The sequence below is a fragment of the Hyperolius riggenbachi genome, chromosome 5 (assembly GCF_040937935.1).
Source record: "Hyperolius riggenbachi isolate aHypRig1 chromosome 5, aHypRig1.pri, whole genome shotgun sequence".
Taxonomy (NCBI): Eukaryota; Metazoa; Chordata; class Amphibia; order Anura; family Hyperoliidae; genus Hyperolius; species Hyperolius riggenbachi.
Window position 1 is genome coordinate 28,555,281 of NC_090650.1, and position 22,751 is coordinate 28,578,031.

General features: G+C 45.9%; 1 protein-coding gene across 2 annotated transcripts in view; it reads left to right on the plus strand.

Moving 5' to 3' along the window:
• The window catches only part of LOC137519580 (acid-sensing ion channel 1C-like), a 93,390-nt gene extending 89,528 nt beyond the window's left edge, over positions 1-3,862 (plus strand). Inside the window, exons 10-11 of one of the 2 annotated variants that reach the window (XR_011021018.1) lie at positions 1,276-1,328; positions 3,351-3,862. The gene's annotated coding sequence lies outside the window, so the exon portion shown is untranslated. The remainder of the gene's footprint in view (positions 1-1,275; positions 1,329-3,350) is intronic. The other variant, XM_068238557.1, reaches the window with a different exon arrangement.
• Positions 3,863-22,751: the final 18,889 nt, after the last annotated feature.

The window sequence follows — 22,751 nt, forward strand, 5'->3', positions numbered from 1 at the left end:
TGCTGATGAACATTAAAAGCTACAGTGCCAGACTACCTTCTCTCCTTGCCGATGTTACAGTATAATAATATGGTAGGACATCATGCTGGGTACACATAATGCAATTTCCCATCCGAATGACAGGATCGACAATGGGATAGATCAGGAGCAGTTTGGATACAGATAACAATTAGGACAGCAGACATTGGTAATGAAGGGGGAAGTGAGGCATTCACCCAGCAGGACACAGGGCTGTGCTCATACCTGACTCTGTTAAGTTCCCCAGAGCTGCTCCATGCTCTGTACACTCACTGCTGCTCCATCCAACTGTAGCAGGGAAAGAAAGGGGGCGGGGCTGTGAGCTGCAGAATGCCTGCAGATATTCTGGTGTCTCAACTTGTGCCTGGCCCCAGACAGTGCATCGGTCCTGGTCTGAGGGCCCTTTTCCACCAGCGCAAAAACGCAAACCGCTAGCGATTTTACAATCGCTACGGTTTGCTTTTTAACATAGGAATCGCGGTAGGTCATTTCCACTACCGCGATTCGTTTTTGCCGGGAACGCGAACGCGCGGCGGAGCAATATTTGCCGCGAGTTTGCTATGCAGTGCATAGCATAGCAAAATCGCGGCCGCGAACGTCGGGGAATCGCCGGTAATTGTGATTCAGCAATCGCTAGCGTTCAGCGTGAACGCTAGCAATTGCTAGTGGAAAAGGGCCCTGAGGGGGGATTCTGGGCAGCTGTAATATCCCCCTACGTTTGCCTATAGGTCTGTTTGTCAGCAATGCAGTGCAGTGTCAGTTTGTCTGTCTGCACTCCAGCGCTGGTTTATCTGTCTGCACACCAGTGCCAGTCTTTCTGCACTTCACCACTGGTTTGCCTGTCTGTACCCTAGGACTGGTCTATCTGTCTGCACTCCAGGTCTGGTCTGATTTGTCTGCACTCTAACGTTAAACTGTCTGCACCCCAGCATTGGTTTGTCCATCTGCTTTCCAACACCAGTTTGTCTGTCTCACGCCAGCGTTTAACTGTCTGCACTCCAGTGCTGATCTGTCTGCACCCCAGCATTGGTCTGTCTATCTGCCCTACAATGCTGATGTGCCCATCTACTCTCAGGCGTTGGTCTCACTGCACTCCAGCCTTAGTCTGTCTATTTCTTATTCAGACTCCACATGGAGATACTGTCTCACTTGTCTCGCTTTATGTCTCTTTCTCACTATGTGTCATCTGCGTCCTTCCTCCTTTTCCCCATCCCGATCCTCATGCCTCCTCTTATGTCACCTCTCTTTGTCTTTCAGGGGAACCCTGATGTCCTGTCCAGCCCCAACCTGGGGCACATTCATAACCCCAGGTAGCTACTGTGGTAGAATTTTGGGATTTAGATGAGTCGTCCTCCTAGTAGGTGTGGCAGATAGATGTTAGTAGGGTATGGCAAGCAATAGGTTCCAGTTATGGTTAGGCACTGGAAGTTGAAGAGGTTAGGTTAGTCACACGGCAGGAGGTGAGGTTAGGGTTAGTCACATGGCAGGAGGTGTGGTTAGGGTTAGTCACATGGCAGGAGGTGGGGTTAGGGTTAGTCACATGGCAGGAGGTGGGGTTAGGGTTAGTCACATGGCAAGAGGTGCAGTTACGGTTAGTCACATGGCAGAACATTAGGTTAGGGTTAGACATGTGGCACAGAGAGTTTCGGTTTAGGCCTTACATAGGGATATAGAGTTGATAAGTTTGGTATGATCAGGGGATTTACCATAAGCCACTGTAGGCACGTGTCTACAGGTGCATGATAATGGAAAGGCGGCTTACTCCCCGTCCCGAGTGCCTCCCTCCCTCCTTCCCTATGCAGAGTCCTGATGAAAGTGTAAATGAGAGGTTACTCACCCCACTCTCTGCATCCCACTGACGAGATCTCCCTTCAGTCAAGGGCACCTCTAGTTAACTTATACTTGGGGGCACCTCTAGCTACTTAATATTGAGGATTCTTCAGGCTGCCTAATGCTAAGGGGCACCTGTAGCTAGCTATGACGGGCAAGGGAAGTAAGGGGCTGCTGGGACAGCCAGCACACTTGCGGTGTGGTTTGGTCGGGGTTTGTAGGTTCATGGAGGACGGAGTCTAACATGCCAGGACATCTGTGCCTCTAGGCTCCTGTAAGGTAAATCTGGGTCTGGGTCTGACCCATCAGTTGAGGCATCTACAGAGATCATTGCTGGTACAGTACCTGGCTCCCTGTCGAGCCCCCAAATACATACATCCAACTGTCCCCATCATTTCTGGGTGTGGTGTCCAATGACTAGAATCCAAATGGGTCCGATTATCCACATCAAACAGAAACATGGTCAATACTTCCAGTTGAGGCTGGATTCACAGGTTCATCGAATGGTTAGGTCCAGTGTAGCTGAAATAATGACATCACAGCACTCATATGTATCCCTGTCTTGTATGTGGGGAGACCAAGCACAGAGTTTACCTATTTTAATGGTGTTTCTCAGCTGAACCCAAATTTATGCAAGATGAGTCTTTGGCTCTTGCAGATTTCAAGATATGAAGATTTTTTTTTAAACTCCTGGGTCAAAAACTGGACAGGTCTGAGTGTGAGAAAAGTGCTTAGCTTCATAAACGTTGGGCAGGGAATGCTTTGAAGGTCTGGTCTCTGCCGTTTTGTTTACTCTGATAACTCTTGTAAGTTATGAAGTGGTCAAAACTAGGCTAGCTAAGTAAGACATCCGTCTGCTGCAAGTGTTTTTGTATTTGTGTGCATTTTGTGCCAGTTAAGGTAAGGTTACTGGCAAGGTTGTGCCATTAAGGTGGGACAGAGTGAAAGTGCAGATTTGTTGCAAGAGATTGTAAGGGAAGGGTAATTTGACACCCTACCAATGCAGCCAACAGTCACTGGTGAGGAGATATGCATTTCCTGTCTAGACAGGAAGTTGAAGAAATGTTCACAGACAGCAATAAATAAACAAAAGAGGTTCTAGCTCTTAAGCACACTATTCAAAACAACAATACCGGTACCTATTTTTGTTTTTTACTGAAAACTTTAATGACTTGGAGGTCCTTGTATTTTATTCTAGATAAGGTTTCAGGGGACGGAGGTGAAATAAGGCTTATTTAATGGCAGAGATGCCCTTATCACTCACATATAGGCCCATCATGTGTACTTAATATCCACGTCCGTATCACACCTGACAGGGAAACTTAGGAGGCAAAAGCCTTCTCTGCTCCACACATAGTAGAGTTCTCCGTAGAAGTAGGCAATGGGGTTGGTAGGCCGGGGGTCTTCTATACTCTTCTCCACCTCTGTCATCTCCCCCCTTCTTACACCCTCCCACCTTTCTCTCTCCCATCTCACCATTAAACCTTTTCTTTGAATCACAGAATCCATGCTATGCACTACGGGGCGCCCCCTACTGCGCTGGATGCTCACCGCACCTCCTACCTCGTAACCAGGCTATAGGATCCATCCAGGAATTTGCGTGCTAAAATGGACAGCATGGCCTTCAACTAAATGACTTCTTCTATGGGAGTCAAACATACAGCTAAACCAAAGACTTCTGACCTACAGGACCAGTCCTGCACATCGAGCCCAAAGCCTGCGGGGACCGGGCAACCTGTTCATTCCTTTCTTATCAAATGTATAAATGATAAAGCACACCTGACCTTTTATTGTCCTACAAATGCCAGTTCCCAAATGTCTCAAGAAATGTTGTAGATAGACCTGTATATAGCACTGATACCTTTTGCATTTTACACACACTATACAATCCACATCACTAACTGTCCCCCAACAGAGCCATGTTCTGTCACAAGACACGGAACATTTATATTGCGCTTTACTCCTGGCGGACTCAAAGCGCCAGAGCTGCAGCCACTTAAAGAGAACCAGAGATGAAGCACCCTCTTGTATTTTACCTTATAAATCAGAGGGAACATGACAGTAAACACCTAATCTGCTCTTTGTTTCATTGTTCTCTGTTTAATGTGACTGTTATCACCTCTGATAAGAATCCCCGACTGAGCACTCAGTCTAGCTTTGCTACGGAAAGATTATGGCTGAGTCTGTCTTCTCTGGTGTCTTTTCAAGCTCAAGCCTGCCCCCTTGTGGCTCTGCTATAATGACTCAGCTATAATTATTCTCTGCAAAGCCAGACTGAATGCTCAGTCCGGGATTCTTATCACAGCTGATAACAGACACTTTTAGCAATGAGGATGAAACAGAGAGCAGGGTAAGTGTTTTCTCTAATGTTCTTACTGATATATATGGTAAAATACATGAGGGTGCTTCATCTCTGGATCCCTTTAAGGCATGCTCCACCACGATCATTAGGGAGCCTTGCCCAAAGATTCCTTACTGTTTTACATACTGGCTTGAGCTGGGATTCAAACCCTGGTCAGGGGCTCAAATACTACATTACCATTACACTATCCAGCTGACCAGTGTTTGGGGGAAACCAGTTAAAGGACACCTGAGGGATATGAAGGCTGCCGTATTTATTTCCTACCAGTTGCCTGGCAGTCCTGATATTTATTGCATCAGTAGTGTCTGAATCACACACCTGAAACAAGCATTCGGCAAATGCAGCCAAACATAAAGGGTACCTGTAGGCTTTCAAAGAAAAAAGTTGGATGGTCCAGTGGCATCCCCAGTCTCCCTACGCCCCTCCTGCGCTCTGATCAGGGCTGTGGAGTGGGTACAAAAATCATCCAACTCCTCAGTTGATGAAACCTCTGACTCCAGGTACCAAAAATGACTCTGATTCTGATTGAAAAGTTGAATAATTTTCTTCAGAGGGGATGCTCAGGCCCTGCATGTAATTATTTTAATACTGGGCGTCGCCATTCAGCAATATTCATCCAATCAGTGCACTGATCCGCAAGGAATGAGCTTTCAACTGCCGTATTCCTGAACAAACAAACAGAAAATGGCTGCTTACTATATGTTATGACAAGCTGGTACACTGAGCCGCTGCAATGTCAGATCCTGCTGCCCTACCTCACTGAGCTGCGTCCTATCACACACATACTCAGTGTGATCTTTCATAGATTCACCCCCCCCCCCCCCCCCCAATTCCTTCGATTCTAGGCATCCTAGAGAAGGAAGAGAAGGGAGGAGACCCCAAGCTCTCTCTGTGCCAATTTGCAGCCCCCGAGCCCTGCTAGTTCACACAATAGACGCAAATACCATATCTTAGGAACCAGTGGGACTGGGAAGCTGCAATTTTTGCACACATTTAGCTAGGGTGGGGGCGGGGTTGGGGGTCCCCTCCATACCCTCAGAATTTTGATGTGTAGGAGGTGTGGCTGTCGAGGGCTTGGGCCTCAAATATCAGCAGCATAAGCTGTTAGAAAATGTGGCATCACAAGATTGCACTCAGGGGAGGACTGTCCTGGGGGGAAGGGGGGAGATTTCCCCCCATGCTGCCTCTCATTTAATGATTTAGGGCTGGTGCATGGCCTGCTGCATTCAGGTTATTATATGCTGCTGGGGATACAGGGTACGTTTCTGTACCGTGTATCGAGCAGCTGATCCGGCCAGCTGATAATATTCAGCTGGTCCGATCACGCTGCTCGACCCCCGCCCACTCGATCCCCGCCGCCGGACAATGGCAGGGAATCGAGCAGCTGATAAGGAGCGCCGGCAGGGACGATCCGTGCGGACGAGCGGGAACGCGGCGGGAGTCGATCTAGCGGCTGATCGGCCGCCGGATCGACCGGTGTATTCCCACCATTAGGCAATATGAACCACTAGGTTGGCTGAGGGAAATAAAAGCCCAATTAGCAATTAGAGGGCGGGAAAGTAAATATACACAGCATGATGCAGAGCAGAGGCTTGCCTGGAGGGTCTGTGGGAAAAAAACTCAGTCTGCTCTCTTTCCATCATAGCTCCCAACTTTCCCTCTTTTGAAGGGACAGTGCCTCTTTGGATATACAGTAAGTGTGTGTGGGGGGACCATTTGGGCTGAGGCTACCATGAACATGGGCCTCTAGTTTGTGTTTTCCCCCCAGGCCAAAAGGTTCCAGTCCTCCCCTGATTGCACTGCACATGTGCACCAGAAAATGCAACGATGCAGTAGGAAACCGTGACAGCACAATATCGTACTGTGCAGGAGTGCCAGAAAACGCAGTGACGCGGTAAAACTGTGGCAGCACATGCGCACCAGAAAACGCAATGACGGTATAAAAATATGGCAGCACAGGATCCTACCGCACATGCGCGGGAGAAAATGCAATTATGCGTTAGGAAAACGTGGCAGCACAGGATCATACTGCACATGCACGGGAGAAAACGCAATTATGCGTTAGGAAAACGTGGCAGCACAGGATGATACTGCACATGCATGGCATTAAACATGATGACGCAGTAGGAAAAGGTGGCAGCGCAGGATTGTACTGCGCATGCGTGCCAGGCAATGATGACATGGTAGGAAAACGTGATGGGCAGCACAGAGTGACATTGCACTGGTAGATAACCTAAATTGTAATGAAGAGATCCAGCTGTGATTTTAAAGAACACGCACGCACACGCACACACACACCTGTGACAATCAAGAGATCCTTCTGATTCATCTTTAGGAATGTAAGACTGTTGTATGACTTATATCAATATGTGTGTCCCTCAGTTCATCCTCTTGTATGTGAACACCAAGTATCTGTAACCAATCAGATGTGGTGGACGATTGTCGTCAATAAAACACTAATTATAATTCACAGCCTTGTTGTTCTGCTTCATTATAAAGGTGAGCTGTGCGGGGGAATTCAAGATACACTCAGAGGCTCTACAGGCCATCAACTCCATGTACGGAGCTCTGACTGAGCTCACCAAAATATCCACTAACCCAAAAGCAGAGGCGTAGCTATGGGGGTGCAGGGCGGGACATATATCCGCAGGCGCAGCACTGTGAGGGCACTCAGCACGGCCACTGCACGCCCCAACGTGCATGAGAGGTGGCTCGCTGGCTGCGATAGGGGGTACATCTGCTATCTAAACAGGGGAAGGGGGGTATATCTAGCTATGTAAAGGGGGGTACATCTGCTATCTAAACAGGGGAAAGGGGGCACATCTAGCTATGTAAAGGGGGGCACATCTGGCTATCTAAACAGGGGAAAGGGGGCACATCTAGCTATCTAAAGGGGGGCACATCTGGCTATCTAAAAGAAGGCATATTTGGCTGTTTAAAGGGAGGCACATCTGACTAACAAAACAGCATTTGTACATTTGACTCCACCCATGATCACAACCACATTCTGATGTGTGGTCACACCCATTTTGTTCAGAGGGGGATGCAGCAACTTGTCTTTGTCCCCAAGCACTGAAAACCCTAGCTCCGCCTCTGCCCAGAAGCAACAATTCAATACACCCCACAAGACTGCAGTTCACCCTATCTGTGAATTTTCCTATTTCTGTATCAGTCTTTGGGCTGGTGCACACCGTGCGTTTTTGGTAGCGTTTTCAAAACTGCTGCCGCCTGTGAAAAGGCTTAGCTAATGTATTTCAATAGGCTACTGCACACCAGAGGTTTGAGGTTTTAGGCAAACCGCAGACGTGGCTCCTGCAGCATTTTTGCGGTTTGCAGAAGCGTTTCTGCCTCAATGTAAAGTATAGGAAAAGTTCAAACCGCTCTGAAATCGCTAGAATAGAGCAGTTTTTGTTACAGAAGCTGTTCAGTAGCAGCTTTACTGTAAGAGTATATGACATCTGCTACACAAAAACGCTCAAAAAAAATGCAAGGTATGTTTAGAAAATCTCTCTAAACATGCCTAAAATCGCTCTGAAAATCTGCTTCAAAAACCTCGAGTGTTTTGTGGATCTGCTGGAGGTTTTTGGTGTGCACTGGGCCTAAAGCATATGAGGACTGGGATTATTAGGTGAAGTTCTGTACAGTCCTGTCACTAGCATAGAGGCTAGCGACGCGTCTGTTAGTATGGAGCGGAAAGAGGGATGACGCACCGCACACAACGGAGCAATGCGCACACCTCCCAACTTTTTGAAACGAGGAAGAGGAATACTTTAAAGGAATACTGTAGGGGGGTCGGGGGAAAATGAGCAGAACTTAACTGGGGCTTCTAATGGTCCCCCGCAGACATCTTGTGCCCACGCTGCCACTCACCGATGCTCTGGTCCCACCTCTGGTTCACTTCTGGAATTTCAGACTTTAAAGTCTGAAAACCACTGCGCCTGCGCGGCCGTGCCCTTGCTACCGCTGACGTCACCAGGAGCATATTGTGCAGACCCAGTATGGTCTGTGCCTGCGCAGTACACTCCTGGAGACATCAGCAGGAGCGAGGACACGGCAATGCAGGCGCAGTGGTTTTCAGACTTTAAAGTCCGAAATTCCAGAAGTGACCTGGAGGCGGGGCCGGAGCATCGGTGAATGGCTGCGCGGGCACAGGATGTCTGTGGGGGACCATTAGAAGCCCCGGGTAAGTTCAACTCATTTTCCCCCAACCCCCCTACAGTATTCCTTTAAGTCAAGCCCCTGCCACGCCCCCACCTCTAATCACGCCCCGACACACCCCTAGCCACACCCACCACTACACATTTATATTAAAAAGCTGTAATTATAGAATTCAAACCACAATGATCTTTTCTATCCTCACTAGTTTTTCTTCATATTAACATTTGAAATTAAGAAATATGTCAATTTAAAGGGGAGGAAAAAAGTTTGGAGCCAATTAAACAATTTTTTTCAGAAGAAAATTCATATATTTACATAAATGTGTACATTAGTCCTGAAAGAGGGACACATGAGGGAGAAAAAGGGACAGAAGGATTTGGTTTCCAAAGAGGGACTGTCTCTCCAAAAAAAAGGCCAGTTGGGAGTTATGAATGCGTTTTGAGGTCACTACAGATCTGGCTGTCTAATGGTGCCCATACACAGACCAATGAAAACATGTGATTTTCCAGTTTATTTGACCAAAACAATCGAATGATAGCTGAAAATCTTTTTTTTTTTTCTCAATCAAGAAAACCATCGATGATCCAGTTTTTTTTCAATAAAAATCATCAATCGGACATGTTGGAAAAATCTTTATATTTGATCTAAGGGAATATCGAACAAAATTATCTACTTGGAAAAAAAAAATAAAAAATTGTACCATGTATGGCCATTAGCCTTTTGTCCTACCACAATATTATGTATTTACAGTGGCTTGCAAAAGTATTCGGCCCCCTTGAAGTTTTCCACATTTTGTCATATTACTGCCAGAAACATGAATCAATTGTATTGGAATTCCACGTGAAAGACCAATACAAAGTGGTGTACACGTGAGAAGTGGAACGAAAATCATACATGATTCCAAATATTTTTTACAAATAAATAACTGCAAAGTGGGGTGTGCGTAATTATTCAGCCCCCTTTGGTCTGAGTGCAGTAAGTTGCCCATAAACATTGCATGATGAGTGCTAATGACTAAATAGAGTGCACCTGTGTGTAATCTAATGTCAGTACAAATACAGCTGCGCTGTGACGGCCTCAGAGGTTGTCTAAGAGAATATTGGGAGCAACAACACCCTGAAGTCCAAAGAACACACCAGAAAGGTCAGGGATAAAGTTATTGAGAAATTTAAAGCAGGCTTAGGCTACAAAAAGATTTCCAAAGCCTAGAACATCCCACGGAGCACTGTTCAAGCGATCATTTAGAAATGGAAGGATTATGGCACAACTGTAAACCTACCAAGACAAGGCCATCCACCTAAACTCACAGGCCGAACAAGGAAAGCGATGATCAGAAATGCAGTCAAGAGGCCCATGGTGACTCTGGACGAACTGCAGAAGTCTACAGCTCAGGTGGGGGAATCTGTCCATAGGAAAACTACTAGTCAAGCACAGTACAAAGTTGGCCTTTATGGAAGAGTGGCAAAAAGAAAGGCATAGTTAACAGAAAAGCATAAGAAGTCCCATTTGCAGTTTGCCACAAGCCATGTGGGGGACACAGCAACCATGTGGAAGAAGGTGCACTGGTCAGATGAGACCAAAGTGGAACTTTTTGGCCAAAATGCAAAACGCTATATGTGGCGGAAAACTAACACTGCACATCACTCTGAACACACCATCCCCACTGTCAAATATGGTGGTGGCAGCATCATGCTCTGGGAGTGCTTTTCTTCAGTAGGGACAGGGAATCTGGTCAGAGTTGATGGGAAGATGGAGCCAAATACAGGGCAATCTTGGAAGAAAACCTCTTCTAGTCTACAAAAGACTTGAGACTGGGGCGAAGATTCTACTTCCAGCAGGACAACGACCCTTAACTTAAAGTCAGGGCAACAATGGAATGGTTTAAAACAAAACATATCTATGTGTTAGAATGACCCAGTCAAAGTCCAGATCTAAATCCAATCGAGAATCTGTGGCAAGATCTGAAAACTGCTGTTCACAAACGCTGTCCATCTAATCTGACTAAGCTGGAGCTGTTTTGCAAAGGAGAATGGGCGAGGATTTCAGTATCTAGATGTGCAAAGCTAGTAGAGACATACCCTAAAAGACTGGCAGCTGTAATTGCAGAAAAAGGTGGTTCTACAAAGTATTTGTAACGATTGGTCATGCAGATCGCGGTCGTGACTGGAACCAGACTGGCAGATCCACGATCTCTGCATGGCAATCGTTTTGGTTTAACAAACTGGAAGATCACAATAGAAATACTGACGTCTGCACAACAGAATAGAATAATACATGTGTTTTATTACAATAATGCAAGTGTACAAATGCAGATCACCATACACATACAATATACAATCAAACAACGCGTGGTGCACCACAAATACCAGAACCCTGACTATCTATCTATCTATCTATACAAATATATACAGCAACCCACACAATATGAGAATATATACAATAATACAATATATACAGACACGTCTCAACACAATCAGCACACAGAAGAATCGTCAGACTAGCAAGGATCAAATACCAGGAAATCAGAATGGATCAGAAGTACAGAATCAGAAGACAAGAGATTAGTCGAACAAGCAGGAGTCAAAATACCAGGAGCTCAGGATACAGGACAGATGGCCAGAGTCACAACACTGCAGGAACAAGACACAATGACCTAGCAATGTGCTGCTAGGAAGTCCGGCCTTAAATATGCAGCACATTGCTCAGGTGACTGACCAGAGTCTTTCACAGTTCCATCTGCTGGTGAGCCGAGGAATTGCACTGCTCCCAGCAATATGAGCGCCACCTGCTGGTAGACAGCTGAAGTCCACCTCAAGTTCCTAGTGCTGCCACTAGCAGGATGACACGGGCACAGATCATTACAGTACCCCCCTCTTTTAGGAGCGGACTCCGAACGCTCCACACGATCTCCAGAGTTAGCCCCACCTGGGTCCCAATAGAAAAACCGAGGCTGGGTGGGCAGGGAGGGAGAGAAATCAAAAAACATAAAATATGGATGGACCACCGAAGTCTTTAGAGGCTGGACAGCCTGGACATGATGTGACTGGCAAGAGTCACGCAGAAACACAAATTGGGAAACAGAGACATCAGCAGCGTGGAGATCATCAGGATCCGAAGGAGCAGGAACAGACTGGAACCCATCAGGATCAAGAAGAGCCGGAGCAGACTTGAGATCCGCAGGAACACCGTACTTGGAAGCAACACCTGGAACTGCGGACTTGGAAGCAACACATGGAACCGCGGACTTGGAAGCAACAACTGGAACCGAAGACTTGGAAGCAACAACTGGAACCGAAGACTTGGAAGCAACAACTGGAACCGAAGACTTGGAAGCAACAACTGGAACCGAAGACTTGGAAGCAACAACTGGAACTGAAGACTTGGAAGCAACAACTGGAACTGAAGACTTGGAAGCAACAACTGGAACCGAAGACTTGGAAGCAACAACTGGAACCGAAGACTTGGAAGCAACAACTGGAACCGAAGACTTGGAAGCAACAACTGGAACCACAGACTGGATACCCTCAGAAGCGGCAGCAGACTGGATACCCTCAGAAGCGGCAGCAGACTGGATACCCTCAGAAGCGGCAGCAGACTGGATACCCTCAGAAGCGGCAGCAGACTGGATACCCTCAGAAGCGGCAGCAGACTGGATACCCTCAGAAGCGGCAGCAGACTGGATACCCTCAGAAGCGGCAGCAGACTGGATACCCTCAGAAGCGGCAGCAGACTGGATATCCTCAGAAGCGGCAGCAGACTGGATATCCTCAGAAGCGGCAGCAGACTCACCAACCTTGGAAGCAGCAGCAGAGTCGCCAGACTTGGAAGCAACAGCAGAGTCGCCAGACTTGGAAGCAACAGCAGAGTCGCCAGACTTGGAAGCAACAGCAGAGTCGCCAGACTTGGAAGCAACAGCAGAGTCGCCAGACTTGGAAGCAACAGCAGAGTCGCCAGACTTGGAAGCAACAGCAGAGTCGCCAGACTTGGAAGCAACAGCAGAGTCCTGTGACATTTGAGCAGTTAACTGGAAAGCTTCAGGTAGTGCTGCAGGCAGATTAGCAACAGACTGAATAGTCTCGGGCAGGGCAGCAACAGGCTGGATTGTCTCGGACAGGGCAGCAACAGGCTGGATGGTAAACTGGGTGCCCTCAAATATTCCAGCAGACCAGGCACCACCAGGTGAAGCAAGAACCGTAGCAGGCCAGGCACCATCAGGAACATCAGTCTGAGCACCATTAGGAGCAGGAACATCAACAGACTTGGCACCTACAGGAACAGCAGCAACAAAAGTCTGTGAAGGCTGGGCAGCAGCTTGCATAACCTCAGGCAAAACAGAAGACGGGATAACTTTAGGCAAGTTAACAGGTTGGGAGGCTTCAGACAGGACAGCAGGCTCAGTAGTTTCAGACAGGACAGCAGACTGTGTAACCTCATGGATCTGGATCTTTGGTTGAGCACTTGGCTGGGCCGTTGGCTGAGCGCTTGGCTGGACCGTTGGCTGAGCGCTTGGCTGGACCGTTGGCTGAGCGCTTGGCTGGACCGTTGGCTGAGATCCCAATACAGTCTGTGCGGACTGGCACTGAAACTGTGTGAATTGAGCCTGTGCGGACTGGGAGCAAAATTCCGCAGGCAGGGAGCAAAGTTCCGCAGGCAGGGAGCAACACTCTGCGGGCCGGATGCAACACTCTGCGGGCTGGATTGCAGGACTGGATACTGCAGGATAAACATTCTGGAGCTCTGCAGGCCTGGCAGGCTGACCCACTGTCAGAAGACCTAGTCCATGAAAGAGTCCACAAAGAAAGGCGAAGGACTGCTCAGGACAGACTGGAGATTGCTGAGGACACAAATCACCTGGAGTCTGCATGGACATGGTTGAAGTCTGCACGGATCGGGGTGAAGTCTGTATGGAGCTGGATGGAGTTTGTATGGAGCTGGATGGAGTTTGTATGGAGCTGCAAGGAGTCTGCACACAACTGCAATCGGCTGGAGGCTGCACACAACTGCAATCGGCTGGAGGCTGCACACAACTGGAATCGGCTGGAGGCTGCACACAACTGGAATCGGCTGGAGGCTGCACACAACTGGAATCGGCTGGAGGCTGCACACGACTGGAATCGGCTGGAGGCTGCACACGACTGGAATCGGCTGGAGGCTGCACACGACTGGAATCGGCTGGAGGCTGCACACGACTGGAATCGGCTGGAGGCTGCACACGACTGGAATCGGCTGGAGGCTGCACACGACTGGAATCGGCTGGAGGCTGCACACGACTGGAATCGGCTGGAGGCTGCACACAACTGGAATTGGCTGGAGGCTGCACACGACTGGAATCGGCTGGAGGCTGCACATGCTGAATGGAGTTGGTAGGAAAGAATTTCTTTTTCTTTTTGGATGATGACTTGTTTTCTAATGATTTTTGCCAGGACCAAGGTGTGGTTCTGACTGCAGTTTGCAATGGAATTTGTACAGATAACTGACATGCAGGTTGTGAACTCTGGACATAAGGGTTATCAGAGAGAGGATGAGATTGAAATTTAGAGGAAAGAATTTCTTGCCAGATGGCAATCAAAGCAGAGGCAGACTCATTCTCACACAAGGCATTAACCATCAGAGATCTTACTCCACACATACAATTCCTAATAAACTCCTCATCTTGTTGCGAATAGAATGACATAAACTGTTCCCTATCATTCTTCAAATAGCCATAATAAGCATTGATCTCTTCTGCAGTAAAACCAAAACTGACTCGATTGCTGCAATCTCTCCACTCATTTGATTCCTCAATCACATGCATGCATGCATCTGCATCAAATGACAAGATTTCCTCCCAAACTTGGATCAGGGCAGAGGCGGCTTTCTGCGGACACAATTTGTAACCACTCATCCTTTTCACAGCATGCACATATTTCAGCAGACAAGAATTTTCCATTTTAGAATAGTGGTTTAAAAAACTTTTCCTATCCTTCTTTAAATGATCAGCTAGATAGTTAATATCTGCTGCACAAAAGACAGGTTCTAAGCGAGATTGGTTCCTAACCGGCAGAGAATGTATTTGTCTATTAATAGAACTTGACTGAACTACATCAGAAACAGAATCAAGACTGGACTGGATTGTAACAGACAAAGAACCAGTTTGTATTTTATTCTTTGCTGTCACAGAACAAGGTTTGCATTGGGAAATTAACATATCTTTCCAGGCAGACATTAATAATGAGGTTCTTTCAAATTTGCATACTCTTAAATCAATTAATGATTGAAGGGATTGAACACAAGCTTGCATAATATTTTTGTCTTTGTTGGAGTAGAACTTAAAGAAAGATTCCCTGTCATTTTTCAAAATAGAAATCAAAACAGTAATATCAGATGGGCTAAATGGAGGATCAAGAAAATTATCCTTGGATAATTTACTTTTCAGCAACCATTGAAGGACTTGCAGCAAGTCCTGCACCTCTTCTGCAGACAAGATTTTCTGATTAACATAGTTTTGCACTAACTCCAATAACTGCTGAAGCTGCTTTCTGGAGTAAGCTGCAAAATACGTGAAGGAATAACTTTTGCTATCCTCAGCGAGCAAGACATAGTAGTACACATCATCAAAATTCCAACTCTTTGTACAGATAGATGAATCTGCAGTATTTCTGTGATCAATATATGGTTGGGCTAGGTCATTCTGTAACGATTGGTCATGCAGATCGCGGTCGTGACTGGAACCAGACTGGCAGATCCACGATCTCTGCATGGCAATCGTTTTGGTTTAACAAACTGGAAGATCACAATAGAAATACTGACGTCTGCACAACAGAATAGAATAATACATGTGTTTTATTACAATAATGCAAGTGTACAAATGCAGATCACCATACACATACAATATACAATCAAACAACGCATGGTGCACCACAAATACCAGAACCCTGACTATCTATCTATCTATCTATACAAATATATACAGCAACCCACACAATATGAGAATATATACAATAATACAATATATACAGACACGTCTCAACACAATCAGCACACAGAAGAATCGTCAGACTAGCAAGGATCAAATACCAGGAAATCAGAATGGATCAGAAGTACAGAATCAGAAGACAAGAGATTAGTCGAACAAGCAGGAGTCAAAATACCAGGAGCTCAGGATACAGGACAGATGGCCAGAGTCACAACACTGCAGGAACAAGACACAATGACCTAGCAATGTGCTGCTAGGAAGTCCGGCCTTAAATATGCAGCACATTGCTCAGGTGACTGACCAGAGTCTTTCACAGTTCCATCTGCTGGTGAGCCGAGGAATTGCACTGCTCCCAGCAATATGAGCGCCACCTGCTGGTAGACAGCTGAAGTCCACCTCAAGTTCCTAGTGCTGCCACTAGCAGGATGACACGGGCACAGATCATTACAGTATTGACTCAGGGGGCCGAATAATTACGCACACCCCACTTTGCAGTTATTTATTTGTAAAAAATGTTTGGAGTCATGTATGAGTTTCGTTCCACTTCTCACATGTACACCACTTTGTATTGGTCTTTCACGTGGAATTCCAATAAAATTGATTCATGTTTGTGGCAGTAATGTGACAAAATGTGGAAAACTTCAAGGTGGCCGAATACTTTTGCAAGCCACTGTATATAGCACTGACATCATCTGCAGCACTTTACAGAGTACATAGTCATATCACTGATTGTCCTCAGAGGAGCTCACAGTCTAATCCTACCATAGTCCTAGTCTAATGTCCTACCATATTACTATTATGTATGTATATAGCACTGACATCTCCTGCAGCACATTACAGAGTACATAGTCATATCACTGACTGTCCTCATAGTAGCTCACACTCTAATCCTACCATAGTCTAGGGTTGCCACCCAGCCGGTATCTGACCGGCACAGCCGGAAATTTACTTCAAAAGCCGCTGCCGGAATATTATTTTTTACCGGCAATGTATTTGCCCTGTAATTTGGATTGTACCACAAGAGCAGAGGGGGAGACACCAGGTCTATGTAAGTTACTATAATAGTTTTACTGAAATTTGGCTACAGCCTGTTCTCCCTCTGTCTCCTGTTTTATGCATTACAATACACAGCCCGTCTCCAACACTGTGGCAGTTGAGTGTACAAAAACTCAGAGGAATATACGGCCGATCGCTTACTGCACCATAAGATACAGGTGCCCATACATCAGGTGATAATGGGAGAGAGATCTGTCAGCTGCCCATACACTGCAGGCCGTTTCCTGATCAATTTCAGCATGAAATCTCTCAGGAATTGGCGGACTCCAGCGCTGTTCCCCAGTGTATAAATGTACGTGTGCATTTATACATTACCTGTCCTGTGTCGAGTGCCCGCCTGTCTTCTGAATGCGCCGCTCTTCCATAGCCCCATACATGCCGCTGGCATGGTGTGTATGTGACGTCACATGCGTGCTGTGTGCTATCCGCCAACATCCTGTATGGAGCTAATGGAAGAGCGGCGGATTCGGAAGACGGACAGGCACCGCAATACAGGACAGGTAATGGAGAAACACACACATGGACATTTATACACTGGGGAACAGCGTCGGTGCTTGTCCCAATATTGCTCACCGCTAGCTCCGCGCACCCGATCGAGTAAGTCACCCCTACATCTTGCAGCATGTCCGTACGATACATGCGACCAATTTCAGCCTGAAATTGGTCGTATCGTTGATCGGGCATGCACTTGGCAGCACCAGTTTCATGGCTAGGTCCATATATTTTAATGTTATGCCCATAATCTGTTGTGATTATGCCCACTTCTTGCTGCTCTTGAAAGTTTTTGTGCGATTTTGGCAAAAAGACGTAACAAACCACGCCCACTTTTAGGTCACACCCCCAAGCCGTTATTTTTTCAAGGTGGCAACCCTACCATAGTCATAGTCTTAGTGTAATTTCCTACCATATTATTATTATGCATTTATATAGCACTGACATCTTCTGCAGCACTTTACAGAGTACATAGTCATGTCACTAGCTGTCCTCAGAGGAGCTCACAATATAAGGAGCGATTCTGATGCTGGAACCAGGACAATTAACTTAAAATTGGGTATACTCAATAATGTATTACATTTTATTATATGCGGGTTGGGCGTTGGTCCAAGCCTCCTCTCACACAGCTATGTGCTTTGTAAAAGATTTCTATTGGTCTAATATTAAATTGACTGAGACGTTTAAAAAACAAAACACAAATATAAATTATTTCTTCCCAAAACATCCTAAAAATGTGCATTTATCTCTCAGAGGAAGCAGAATATCAGCAAAGAGGCAGAAGACACATCACCGGGGCCCAGAGGACACGTGGGAGGCAGTGTCTGATGAGAGGAGAATGCAGGAGATGTCGCTATGGCAACCCCTCTCCAACAAAGTGCTCCAAATTAGAGAGGGCAGACCACACGCGGCCTGGCAGGGGACGTGGGGGCGTCAGGAGGGGGAAAGATGTTGCTGTTTACTGTAATGCTTTACACTGGATGAGGGGGAATGTAATGCAATATTTGGAGGGGGGCTGTATAATGCCCTGCATTTTGGAGGGTAGGAAGTAAAGCCGTTAAATTAAATGCTGCTGATGACTCCATGAAGCCATTGTAAATTAGTGGCTCAGTGTCACTAGGTGTATGATTTGGGTAAGCATCATTTTATACACTGAAAATGACAGATGTAAAGGATCGTACACACGCTTGACTAAGGTCAGCTGAGACCGCCAATAACGAGACCGCCAATAATGAGACCGCCTCAGCTGATAATCAAGTGTGTGTACAGCGGGCACGTGTCGTCCCTCCACCTCCCCACATAGCCACTTAGCACGTCTGTGCAAACTGGTCCCTCGGCATCCTTCTCAGCCACCTGGATCCTCCAATAGGCAGCCTGGTAACTTCGCAAGTCGACACAGGTGCAGTCTGGCCGTGCGCTCTCCTGCAGGGGGAAGCATTCCGCACAGAACTCTCCCAGCGACGGGAGCACGATGCGACACGCCCATGGCTGGGGTGCGCATGCGCAGTATGCTCCGACTTGCAAGGCCATCTAGTGAAAGATCCAGGCAGTGGAGGAGGTTGCCAAGGGACCGCTCACCCTGAAGGGGGCCGGAGTTTAAAACTTTTATTTTTCGGCCTCTCAAGTTTACTTTCAAGAAACAAGGTGGCGTAGTGATTAGCGTTCTCGCCTTGCAGCGCTGGGTCCTCGGTTCGAATCCCAGCCAGGTCAACATCTGCAAGGAGTTTGTATGATCTCCCTGTTTCTGTGTGGGTTTCCTCTGGGCACTCCGGTTTCCTCAAACATCCCAAAAACATACAGATAGGTTAGTTGGCTTCCCCCCTAAATTGGCCCTAGACTACGATACATACATTACACAATGCATACATAGACATAAGACAATGTTAGGGATTAGATTGTGAGCTCCTCCGAGGGCAGTCAGTGACAAGACTATATATACTCTGTATAACACTGCGGGAAATAACAGCGCTATATAAATACTAAATAATAATAAAATACTGTAGTTTGGTCAAATAATAAGACTGGATACTTTGGAGAAATCCTTGATGCTTGGAAAAATTGAAGGCAAAAGAAGTAGAGTATGGCAGAGGCTAATATAGCAACAACTGAAAGAAGCAGCTACTGACAGAAACCTCCAGTGTGCAAAAGTACATATGGTCACAAAAATTCTGAGTCTACTAAACAAATGAGGAGAGAAGAAGGCCAGTGCAAAGTCGAATTACTGACAAATACCCAGTCCTGGCGATATGGATTCCTGGTGTGTGGAAATGGCGCAGAGGAGACATTGGCATTGAAATTGTAGTGAAAATAACATCATGAATAAAATTGCTTATTGTTTACAATATTCATTTATAGACTACTAGCTGGTCGCCCGGCATTGCCCGGGTATGTAATTGGCTAGTGTTAGCTCTGCCCACTTTTTCTAATCCTAACACACAATTACTCAATGATGACCTAGTTTGTGAGCTTTGCGGTCTTTGTCATCAATCATTGGCATTGAAATTAAATAAATCTAATTGGCTGTGGCTCCACTCCTTTGAAAATCAATAGGTGAATTTTGATTAGCTTTTGTAGGCTCCACCCACTTTTCTGAATATTAATCCCAGTCACCCCGTGACCAACTGTGCAAAGTTTAAGAACCCTGCCATTGACAGACAGTGTAAGAATGGCTGCAGTTTGCATTCTGGCAGTGAAATTTGTATTTTTCTCCACCCACTGATGTCCTAATGTTTCCCGGGTATGTATTTGGCTGCTGTTGGCTGTGGCCACTTTTTCTAACCCTAACACACAATTGTCAATAGTCAATGACCAAGTTTGTGAGATTTGTGGTCTTTGGCATGAATAATTTTCATTGAAATGAAATGCATCTGATTCGCTGTTTGTGGCCCCACCCCTTTTCTAAATATTTAACCCCAGTCACCCAATGATCAACTGTACCAGGTTTGAGGCTTGTGCCATTAACAGTGCAAAAATGGCAGCAATTAAATATTTGCCTTGAAAATCAATAGGTGAATTGTGATTGGTTTTTGTAGGCTCCACCCACTTTTCTGAATATTAATCCCAGTTACCCAGTGACCAACTGTGCAAAGTTTTAGAACCCTACAATTAACAGTGTAAGAATGGCTGCAGTTTACATTTTTCCAGTGAAATTTGTGTTTGTCTCCGCCCACTGATGACTCGGCATTGCCCAGGTATGTATTTGGCTGGTGTTGGCTCCGCCCACTTTTTCTAACCCTAACACAAAATTACTTAATGACCAAGTTTGTGAGCTTTGCGGTCTTTGGCATCAATAATTTGCATTGAAATAAAATAAATCTGATTGGATGTGGCCCCACCCCTTTTCTGAATTTGAACCCCAATCACCCAATGGCCAACTGTACCAGGTACAGGTGATTAATAGTGCAAGAATGGCATCAATTAAATATTCCCCTTAAAGATTAATAGGTGGATTTTGATTGGCTTTTGTAGGCTCCACCCACTTTTCTGAATATTAATCTCAGTCACCCAGTGACCAACTGTGCAAAGTTTGAGAACCCTGCCATTAATAGTGTAAGAATTGCTCCAGTTTACATTTTCTCAGTGAAATTTGTATTTGTCTCCTCCTACTGATGACCCAGCATTGCCCGATTGTATATACTCGAATACAAGTCGACCTCGTGTATAAGTCGACTCCAATATTCAACCCTCTTAAGCTGGAATTTTTTATTGACTCAAGTAGAAGTCTACCCAGCAAAGCTAATGGCTGCACTTGGGGCCTAGGAAGGGTTAATGGCTGTGCTGCATACAGTATTGCAGCCATTAACCCCTCCTGTCTCTTAAGTGCAGCCAATACCTCCTCCAGGCCCCCAAGTGCTGCAATTATTCACTCCCCTTCCTGCAGCCCAGTATTCCACCCCTGCCCCTTTCCTTGCTAATTGTTGTGGCCAGAACTTTCACACCTGTGTTTTCTTGGCAATTCCTTTCCTCAAAGTATTACTTAGCACTGGGTAAATTGCTGCAAATGGGAATGTCACTATTAGTACACACATTACTCGGTGTGCTCAGTGTTGCCTGTGACTCGTGTATAAGTCGACCCCTATACTTTAATGAAGTGAATCAGACCTAAATTTCTAGACTTATACTCGAGTATATACAGTGTGTATTTGGCTGGTGTTGGCTGCGCTTACTTTTCCTAACCCTAACACACAATTACTCAATTACTCAATGACCAAGTTTGTGAGCTTTGAAGTCTTTGGCATCAATAACCTGCATTAAAATGAAACAAATCAGATTGGCTGTTTGGGGCTCCACCCCGTTTTATAAATGTAAACCCCAGTCACGCAATGATCAACTGTACCAGGTTTGAGGCTTGTGTCATTAACAGTGCAAGAATGGCAGCAATGAAATATTCCCCTGAAAAATCAATAGGTAGTTTTTGATTGTTTTTGTAGGCTCCACCCACTTTTCTGAATATTAACCCCAGTCAGCCAGTAACCAACTGTGCAAAGTTTGAGAACCCTGCCATTAACAGTGTAAGAATGGCTGCTGTTTACATTTTCCCAGTAAAATTTGTATTTGTCTCCGCCCACTTATGACCCTGCGTTGCCCGCTTATGTATTTGGCTGGTGTTGGCTGCGCCCACTTTCCTAACCCTAACACACAATTTATCAATTACTCAATTACCAAGTTTGTGAGATTTGCGGTGTTTCGCAACAATAATTTGCATTGGAATGAAACAAATCTGATTAACTATTTGTGGCTCCACCCCCTTTCTGAAATTGAACCCCAGTCACCCACTGATCAACTATACCAGGTTTGAGGCTTGTGCCATTAACAATGCAAGAATGGCAGAAATGTAAATATTCTCCTTGAAAATCAATAGGAGAATTTTGATTGGCTTTTATAGGCTCCAACCACTTTTCTGAATAATAATCCTAATCACCCAACGACCAACTGTGCAAAGTTTGAGAACCCTTCCATTAACGGTGTAAGAAAAACAAAAGTTTGCTTTCTTAAAACAGAAAGAATTTGCTTGAGATGTCTCCCAGTGCATCACCGCTGAATATATGCAAATTAACCATTGTTACCCTTAGAAGCTAAACACACCTCCAAAACCGCTGGAATGCAATGATGTGTCAGCTTGTTAATTTGTACAGAGCCATAATAATCCAACATGCATACACACTGTTTTGGATTGTTTGATCCTCATCAGTGCATGGCATGGATTAATTTGGCTCTATGGAGTAGGGCTTGTAACACCGAGAGGTACAGACTAACCAGCTAACTCATGGTGACCCAGAACTCATTGGAGTGTGTAAGGGACTACAATGGTCCTAAAAGCCCCCTTACTAAGATGTTAAGAAAAACAAAAGTTTGCTTTCTTAAAACAGAAAGAATTTGCGATAATTCAGGTTGGAGTGAGCTTGAGATGTCTCCCAGAGCATCACTGCTGAATATATGCAAATTAACCATTGTACCCTTAGAAGCTAAACACACCTCCAGTGTAACAGTGTAAGAATGGCTGCAGTTTACATTTTCCAGTGAAATTTGTATTTGTCTCCGCCCCCTTTTTGGTTATGCAAATAAAAAGTATCCTATACTGTATTCCAGGCAGTGTACTATGTGTGTGCCAAATTTCATTCAAATCCGTTCAGCCATTTTCGCGTGATCGAGTAACAAACATCCAAACATCAGAACTTTCCCATTCAGGCTCGGACAGAGCCGCCGAACCACCGACGGTCCCATCGGTGGGCCCCGACTGCCCCTCCTCCTGGGGGCCCCTAGAAGGGGTGCGCTGGAGGGGAGAGCCGCGGGGAGGGCAGCCCGACTGTATTTTTTTTTTTTTTTATGTCCCTTAAAAAAAACTATTTTCCCCGGTGGGGGGCCCCCTCCTATCATCCC